Below are 9,065 nucleotides of genomic sequence, written 5' to 3' on the forward strand. Positions count from 1 at the left end.
GGTGAACTGAATTAGGACTGGTGACAGAAGTGAACAGAGCAGGCCAGAAGAAACTGATAACAGGAAACAAAGTACAAAATCAAACCACATTAAAACCCAAACTATTCCATTAACCAAAACTAGTACAGAACCTAAACCTAAGACAGAATCGATTACATAAAAGAATCACTAAACCAAAACAGAACTTAAACTAATCCAGAACCAAAATCACCATAAAGACCAAACGGAACATAAGCAAATAATAAAAACCCAAATCATGACATTACCTGAAAAATGAAATACTTGTCAAGTATTACCATGGTTTAAAAAGATGTTGTCCAGAAGGATCTTTAGTCCTGTCTGATTCAGTTGGGTTCTGACTCTTTGGTCAATGACCACTTCTGAGTTTGGCTCCAGAGGCCTCACTTGCAGCGGGACTTTCACTTCCATCCGGACAATGTTAACCAGGGTCAGTTAATGAATCAAAGGACTCCTGGGAAACACAGATGTTTTCATATTATACATGCACACCTCATAGATGAACTGTAGATTATTGTTCTTTCTAATAAAACACATGGAGTACATTAAATACATTTTAAACATCCAATTGAGTGAAATCAAGGGTTCCAATCACTTCCATGGCCACAGGTTTATAAGACCAAGCTCTTAGGCATTCCGACTGTTTCTGCTAACATTCGTGAAATAATGGGTCACTCTCAGGAGCTCAACAAGTCCAGTCATGAAATTTCCTCACTCTTAAATATCCCACATTCTGCTATCGGTGGTATTATAACTCAGTGGAAGCATTTGGGAATGACAGCAACTCAGCCACAAAGTGGTAGGCCACTTAAACTGATGAAGCGAGGGCAGCAGATGCTGAGGCGCATAGGGTGCAGAGGTTGCCAACTTTCTGTCCATTGTTACAGACCTCCAAACATCATGTGGCTTTCAGATTAGCTCAAAAACGGAGTGTAGAGAGCCTCAAGGAATGGGTTTCCATGGCCAAGCAGCTCCATCCAAGCCATACGTCACCAAGCAATGCAAAGCGTCAGATCTAGTAATGTAAAACATGCCGCCACTCTACTCTAGAGCAGTGGAGGTGGGTTCTCTAGAGAGACAAATCGAGCTTCTCAATCTGGACATCTGATGGACAAGTTTGGGATTGGTGGTTGCCAGGAGAACGGTGGTTGTCTCACTGTATTGTGCCAAGTATTAACTTTGGTGGAGTGGGTAATCTGTTGTGGGGCTGGGTTTGGGCCTCTGGTTCCAATGAAAGAAACTCAGAGCATCAGTGTAACAAGATATTTTGGACAACTCCTGCTCCTATGTTTGTGGGAAGAGTTTGGAGAAAGCTCCTTCCTGTTCCAACATGACTCTGCATCAGACTCAGGCCTTCCCGTCCGATATCAGTGTCTGACCTGACGGATGAACTTCTGGAACAATGGTCAAAGATTTCCATAAACGCACTCCGAAACTTTGTTGACTGCCTTCCCAGAAAAGTTTAAGCTGTTATAGCTGCAAAGAGTGGACCGTCGTCATATTGAACCCTATGGTTTCAAAATGGGATGTCACTTAAGTTCATATGTGAATCAAGGCAGTCACTTTTGGCATAGTGTGTAATATAGTGTATGTCTTCACTTCTCAGGATTTTGACAAACCTCATCATGATCAATTACACATGATTCTGATCAATAAGAACTGAAGGGGTTAACCTTCATAACTTTGTCCGGAAAACATCAGTTTTAAAAGACTAATGCGTTGAGAAAAATGCCATATTGTCCATATTTCCATATTGTCCACCTGATTAAACCTAGCACGTATTTTGGTGTTTGTAAGAAAGAAGAATCTCTTTGCAAATGAAAAGGTCAAAAGTTCATCTGGTTCACAAGCAATATCTTGCCGGTTTGTGAAGCATAATCTGAGTCCTGCTGACTGCAAGAAGCATGACTCTGCAGCCATGCTTGTTCCTGAGCAATAATGTGACAGTTGGAAACAAATTTGTTAGCATTCAGCTAAACAGATCCATATTTCTCATATTATAGGCTTATATCTACTGTATCCTTAGTATTAGCTGTTCGTGGTGTGTTTGGGGCTAGTTAGTTTCATTTTTTTTCCTTTGCTGCTTCATTTTGTTGTCTTTTTTCATCTCATCCAAGCAAAAAGAGAATCTTGCTTCAAAAATCATGCCTTTGCACCGTCTAAAAAAAAAAGTCCAGATATCAAGCACTGATTTGAGATGTTTTTAGCATCTAGAAGGGAAAGAAACTTAGTCTGAGCCATATTCTTCTGTGAGACACTGATCCACACTTGTCGCCCTAAGTATGCAAACACTCAAGCCTGCCCGTGTTACCCTCTGAAAGTCCCTCGGGAAATGATGCCACGGCTGACAGCTAGAGCAGACCAGTGCTTACATCGCCGTGGCGACACCTCTCTTCCTCTCGCCACAGTGACCTCGAGCAAGCAACGGGCGCGTCACTTCACAGATGGATATGTTTACACTGAAACTGTGATTTGTTCCAGCATTCAGCTGGGATTCCATTTCCACAACATGGAAGCTAAGGGCTCAGCTCTGCATCTTAACCTGCTCAATTATGCTGGTGTGCTTGAGACGTCTATATTTAAACTCTGACTGGAGACCAATAAACTCAAAATAAACACACTCAGTTTTGTTTTTCAGTGTGAAGGAAACCGTATTGCTACTACATCTTTGAGCTCGTTTTGGTCAGACACCACTGGTTAGTGAAGTCATGTAAACCAGCAGAACTAATCCATTAGATGCTAGGTGCAGGGAGTCTAATGTGGTCACGCTTGAAATGTCTTTACAACTTATAATTGGGGCGCTCATGGAATCGCAATAAGCTAAGGAGCCACTTCAGGTATTGGCAAAAGTCCATTCTTATCCCGCATGGTTAGAAACGGAGCCTTACAGGGGTTAAAGGGATGGTTTATAATGAGGGTATAAATGAAAACCCATGGTGAGCAGAAGAGCAGAATACAGGAAAAATGGAAGGATAGGATCATATAGGCAAAAAAAACTGTCAACACTTTTAGAAATTGACTGTAGGATTGTAGATCAGAATAATTCCCTGTTTAGATTGGCAAATGTATATTTATTTAACTACTGCGTTATCGGAGGATACCGAAACAAACATAACTTCCCATCAGCGTCAACAGGCACGCTTCTGGTTATATTGTAAAATTGGGAAGCAGGAACAGAGCTGTGAACATCCTCACAGCCTCTGAATATTTTTTTTTAACTGCTTTCATCAAGAAAACTCTCACACCAGACTGCTACACTGCTTTTTGCCTTAAGGTGTTAAAATGCTGAACTTAGGTTAAGATGTACTTCGTATTATTGACTTTGTCATCTGATTTTATGTTGTGTTTAATCACTTTTCCTATGCTGTGTCAGCAGTTGTTTTAATAGCAAACTGATTTAATTTGATTAAAATGCAAACTTGCACCCAAATGACCTATTTTGTTGTATTGGGCTGACAACTGGGGGGGGGGGGGTTAAATGCCAAGGATCCAATTTGATTTTTCTCAAGTAATATTTGTAAATTTTCCTTGTACCTATGATTGCTGAACTATCATGTCATTCAGAGTTATAGCAGAATCCCATTAAAGTCCCTCACATTTTTGGACAAAAATAGGAAAGTGTTTTGAGTCTGTCTGAAGAGAACTGTAGCTTGTATCTACTTACAGAAATGTCACATGCAATTGTTGAGCCGCTTTCTGCTGCTGCAGAACTTGATGTTTTGAGAGCAGTATTAAAAAAAAGATATTATCGTAGGAGACTTATGTCAGTTTGAATATCCACAAGTTGGTTTCCCCTCAGCAGTCACCTTCTGTAGTCTAATACTGCACAATCTGTGCGTTCTTGTGTAGCTAAGCCTGCCTTCTGCTTTGTGGGGGAAGTGTTTTGTTTAGAGTTGTTTTAAAGAAATCCCAGCACACTGGTTTTATTCATTCCTACAGGTGGTTCATTTGCTCAATTTTCCTTCTTCCAGCCACCATTATTTTGAATGAGCTGAACTGGACGGATGCCTTGGAGGATGTTTTCCGGAAAAACAAAGAGGACGACCCCTCACTGCTCTGGCAGGTGTTTGGCTCCGCTACTGGACTGGCTCGGTACTACCCAGGTAAGCTCACAGCACTCCAGATTGATAACGCAGACATAGTCACTTTTTAGGAACAATGTGCTGCTGCTAACATAGATCATTAACAATTGCTCATAACAGGAGAAATAAATACTTTGAGTTGAACTTAATGTACTTAAACTAATGCAGCAGATTATGTATTTACTTTCTGTCATTCCTTTAGTAATTAAAGTTCATGTAAGTGGAAAAATCCAGTTTCTTTGGGTGGGTCTTGAGGGACTTGACTGTGATGTAAACACTTTCTTCTGCCAACATGCAGCTTCCCCCTGGATCGACAAGAGAAATTCACCCGACAAGATTGACCTGTATGACGTACGCAGGCGACCTTGGTGAGTGCAGCAGCTCAGTTGTAGAAAGTCTCATGCAAACATGCACAAAAATTGCTTAGTTAAAATATTGGTGGCTTTTGAAATCCAGTGACACCAAAGCTGTTTTCTGGGGGAGTGTGCTTTATAGAGATACACTTTAATAAAACTATACTGCCCTGGGAATAACTATTTTCATGTTTTCCGCGTGTTTTCTGTCTGTGTGTGTTTGGCATTACTCACCAGGTACATTCAGGGGGCGGCGTCACCCAAGGACATGCTGATCCTGGTGGATGCGTGAGTGACAACCTTATGATTCATACATTACAGTCAGATTGGATTTGCTTTTGCACGCCAGGAGGCCCCTGATGCTAACTCTGTGACTGGCCTCATCCCGCTGGGCGCTGCCGCGCTGCGCTCATGTGTGACACTGACTAACAAAAAGCAGTCAGAGCATTGGCCAACCTCATTATTTACAGTCCAGTTGTTCCCTACAATGTTTAAGACTGGAAGTTAAACTTTGGGTTTAGAATAACTGCGCGGTCCATAAGGGAATCCTAGAGTAGTACCGCATATGATGGTGATTCTCTAAAATTCAGCACATATTCTCACATATTTAAGGGAGACAAGTTTACAAGAAGTGACTTTAAAACAGGGAAAATATGAGATCAAATCTCTGACTTAATAGGATTGTGTTTGCAAAACCAAAGGACAGTCCATCAGTTCTTATGGGTTACAAGAAAAATCACATTTGGTTGTATAGAAACCACATTTAAAAAGTCAGTGCTTTAAGTTTATATGCTGGCTATTGGCTATGAAAAATTATAAACATATTTTGGTCGTAGCATTGACAATTATTCCAATTTATTTGTCAATATTGATTTTATTAACTCAGTAACACTCACACTAAGTTGTGAACTTTGAGGAAACCACTTGCAAAATGTGTCCCATCTTAAACTCCTGCTGAAATGTACCAAGTAATGTGCTCCAGAAAAACCATTGGCGACGAATTGATGTGCTTGCAGTGGATCATATTAGAAGCATCTCTTCTTGCTGTGTAATAAGACTATTATTGGACAATTCTTTATTCTCATACATCTCTGCTCACAATTATCACATTATTGCAAAAGATGTGTATTAATGCTTTAAACACTTGTATTTCTTATGGAGACATGATGAACCCAAGATGGCATCATGTACTCCAGTTCCATAATAGTGAGGTTTGAAAAACGAAAATTTAATGAAGTCCTTTAAAATCATTCTTATTGTATGCAGTGGGAAGATAAATTTAGTGCCATTATCCTGCCTCGTTTGGCACAGTTCCAGTTGTTTATAAGGCGACTAGCTATTTTCTTGTGCCGTTTATTACTTACAAAGTACAGGACACCAGGAAGAGCCTTTAAGAGAAATGGGCCTCTGTGCCACACAATGGATTGCTAATGAAAAGTTTCAAGATACATTGATACATTTAATTTAACATATTTAACAAGTATATTTACACAAGAACAAATTACAGTATAAGTATAAAATACAAAACAAATAATTTACTAAATGAATATAATCATATAAAAGGTTGACTGTTTTTTTCCCCGCTGTGGCAAAAGTTACAGTTTAAGTAAGAATGATTTTATTTTGTGGCTTTTTACACAATACCTCTGGAGGGTAGAAGACAGTTTCCTGCAGTATCGGTTTGAAACGCCTCAGTGTCAAAACTTGAATAGTGTGAATTGCATAAAGAGCCAGTTCTGTTTTAAACCCACTGTATATTAACAATGCAATACTTTTTGCAATACATATATAAATAACAAACTGTGCAGTTGTATTTAGATCAAAGGTATTTATGCAGATTTGTATTTAGTTCGCTCATACATGAGGGATAAATTTAGGCTGCATGGTGTCAGGCAATGTTATTATTGATAAATAATATGACGAGGATATCGGTTGCAATAAATCCATTTGTTGCTCTCTCCTCCACAACGGTGGACCTTATTGTCCATTTTGGACACTATGATCTGTATCAGGCATTGGGTTCTAATGAAGTGTGACTGTCTCCTGCAGGCTTAATATTTAGGAAACTTTCAATAAGAGAACTAACAAATGTTGCAATCCAAACCATCTTGTGTTTTAAATATGTTGTGCAATGCTGAAGTAGTATGTATGAAAAACAAATAATCTATTATGTATAGTGAGTATGCTTACTGTTGTTTTAGTTGAACTTGCAGGCATAGCATAAAATCACAGGCTGTGTTTTCAGGCATCAGATGTCAGGATTTTTCTAAGCCCAGTTTATGTGCTTGCAGGAGTGGAAGCGTATCGGGTCTCACCCTCCAAACTGATCAAAACGTCGGTCAGCAAGATGCTGGAGACCCTCTCTGATGATGACTTTGTTAACGTGGTTTCTGTGAGTATTCACACAGCTGAGTTCATGTATCATTGGCCTCTTTATTTTCCAGGTGCACATTTCCACAAGTGTTTTTAAGTTTTTAATTTAGATGGGAAATATACGTTTAAGCAGACTTATTCGAGTCACTGATTTAGCTACTATAGCGTGTGTGTGTGTGTGTGTGTGTGTGTGTGTGTGTGTGTGTGTGTGTGCTCATTTTCAATATTCATGTATGTATATACAGTGCTCTGACAAAGTATTTATTACCCCCTTACAGATTTCTCCTGTTCTTATTGTATTTCATTTTTTCAGATAATTAAACTAACCAAACTAACCGGGCCCTATTAGTTACTCGCTAACAGAATGACAATTGGCCAAGACGGAGTGCAGGAAAAAGGAGTTTTACTTTGCTTTCACATGTTTACAGCATTCAGACATTAAGGATAAATATATAAGTGTGTATTTTGTTTTGGAGCAGTGAAGCTGACTACTCGGCTTGTAGGACGTTCATCAGAGAAACAGCCTGGGGGAAGAACCAGTCTCTGTGGTGCACAGTTTTTCCAAATACTGCTCTGTAGCGCCAACCTGAAGGTGTCCCTCCTGAATTTTGTTAATTCAGGACAGACCCTCACACAGTTACAGAGTCTTGGTTAAGAACTGAGTGAAGATGGGGACAAGTTGTTCAGCACAGGTTCTCAGCCAGAAGGGGAAATACCATAAGGTCCTAGATATTTCCTGGTCCTCAGATGCTGAATGAGCCTATTCACATCTTCCACTGTGATATGTTTGCTTGATGGTGTGCTCTGATTGGAGAATATGAATCACATAGAATGACAAACTATGTCGAAAGATAACCGGTTTTCTGATCTGACCGTTTTTGAGCAGGGTAACAAAGTTGACCGTCCCTGAGCAGGTGATTTGGTAATCACTTCTGACATTTACACAGCCTCATCGGTGCACAACAGATCATATTATACCCCCAAAACCTCAGAGAAATGACATTTGTTGTCATGGCCCCTTTAACATAGCTTCTCTTACCCGTCAGGGTGTGAATGGGTGAATGACTGACTGTAGTGCAAAGTGCTTTGGGGTTGTCTGACTTGATAAAGAGCTATACAAGTACAAGACATTTAGCATCTACCATCTTAGCTGCCCTGATCTTCTTGGCCAGTTTATCTCTGTTTTTACAGGATCTGTTCCCTGCTGCTGTAAACCTCTTTTATCTGAAGCAGTTTTTCAGATATGAACTGTGATCCAAGGTTGTGAACTGGTAACTTGGCCAGCCAGATTGATAACGCGTAACATTCTCTGTTCTGCGCATAATCCATCTGGGTCTGCTCCCATCGAATTTGATTGGGGAAGGCAGGATATTCAGCAGAAGTCTCCAAGCTGATTGGGCGAAGCGACACCTAGTGCCAGCCTACCAAAGGTTGGTTTTAGCCGATCACGGTATCAAATTAAAACACCATGAGAAGCCGCAAGAAAGTTAGCTGGTCAAGGCACTTCTTGCTGTTAGAGAGTCTTTAGATCACTCTGGAGGAATCTTCTGAAGAATTGTATTCAGCCATATTAGAGTGTATGTAAGCATGAAAGGCCTGTTTAATTTAATTCAGTTTGTTAATAAAGTGCCAATTCACAACATGTCATCTCAAGGCACTTTACAAAGTCAGTTCTATCAAATCATACTAATTGGTTAAAGTTCTCTATCTAAGGAAACCCAGCATTGAGTCATTGACTTGCAGTATCACTCCTCCTGGATGAGCTTGGAGTGAAAGAGGACAGTTGCCTGCATTGTGTTGTTGCCTTTGCAGTAATCATGCATGTAGCATGCATGTAGTGACAGTGGAAATAAAAACTCCTCTTTAACAAGAAGAAACCTTCTATTTCTACAAGAGAAACAGGGTTAAATACCAAAAGAGAAACCCAGCTATTTCCCCAGCTAGAACAGGAAATATTTGGCAGCCCGCCTCCAAGACAGTGTCACAGCTAAATAGAATCATACATAGCTACTATGAAGAGAAGCATAATGCCTACAAGAACATAAAGTTGAAATAACGGCAAATAATACAAAACTGGAGAGTCCTCATTATGTCCTCCGGCAGCTTAAGTCCATAAGGTTGCATTTACAAGGATGGCCCAGGAAAATCTACGCCACTCAGTCCACAACTTACAAGTACACAGGGTGTCCTCCTAATGCATTAAAATTGAAAGCTGGTTCATAGAGAGCTTCATACATTG

The 9,065-nt window shown here is 40.0% G+C and overlaps 1 pseudogene; it reads left to right on the plus strand.

The window, feature by feature from the left end:
* Positions 1-8,116, plus strand: part of LOC118561752 — a 55,106-nt pseudogene extending 46,990 nt beyond the window's left edge.
* The last annotated feature ends 949 nt before the right edge of the window (positions 8,117-9,065 follow it).

The sequence above is a fragment of the Fundulus heteroclitus genome, unplaced genomic scaffold (genome assembly GCF_011125445.2).
Source record: "Fundulus heteroclitus isolate FHET01 unplaced genomic scaffold, MU-UCD_Fhet_4.1 scaffold_708, whole genome shotgun sequence".
NCBI lineage: Eukaryota > Metazoa > Chordata > Actinopteri > Cyprinodontiformes > Fundulidae > Fundulus > Fundulus heteroclitus.